The sequence below is a fragment of the Seriola lalandi genome, unplaced genomic scaffold, assembly GCF_002814215.2.
Source record: "Seriola lalandi dorsalis isolate HSWRI2012SDOR001 ecotype SW California unplaced genomic scaffold, Sedor1 jcf7180002054744, whole genome shotgun sequence".
NCBI lineage: Eukaryota > Metazoa > Chordata > Actinopteri > Carangiformes > Carangidae > Seriola > Seriola lalandi.
This window is the reverse complement of record NW_019525297.1, coordinates 91,867-92,280: the sequence shown is the minus strand read 5'-3', so window position 1 is coordinate 92,280 and position 414 is coordinate 91,867. Positions and strand designations below refer to the sequence as shown.

The window sequence follows — 414 nt, the reverse complement described above, 5'->3', positions numbered from 1 at the left end:
AGAGCAGAGAGAGCAGGAGAGAGGGAGGGAGAGAGAGAAGTCATCGGTAACGAGGTTTCATACTAATGACTATGACCAACTCTACATATCAAACAGAAGGAGTTAGACATAAAGACCTGCCTCTAATAAAAGTCTGTTACATTCTGGAGCTGAAGTAAATAAAGACAAACTATTGTGGATCCAGACGGAGGCTGTGAGCTGTGTGAGAGACTCAATAAGAGAGATAGTCTGTCTCTTCTAACTTTCTCTCTGAGTGATTATGTTACAGTAAATAAATCACAGCTCAGTCTTTGTCTTTTATTTAAGTGTTTGATTTTGTCAAACGACGTCACAATTATTCCTCTGTGGGCCACTTTTTACATCTGGAGATTAATTTAGTGGCAGACATTGGTATTGCCAGACCTCCCAGCATCA

General features: G+C 40.3%; 1 protein-coding gene across 3 annotated transcripts in view; it reads right to left on the bottom strand.

Annotated features, from left to right (window-relative positions):
* Positions 1-414, bottom strand: part of ppp1r9ala (protein phosphatase 1 regulatory subunit 9A-like A) — a 25,655-nt gene that overhangs the window by 13,795 nt on the left and 11,446 nt on the right. The window lies entirely within an intron of this gene.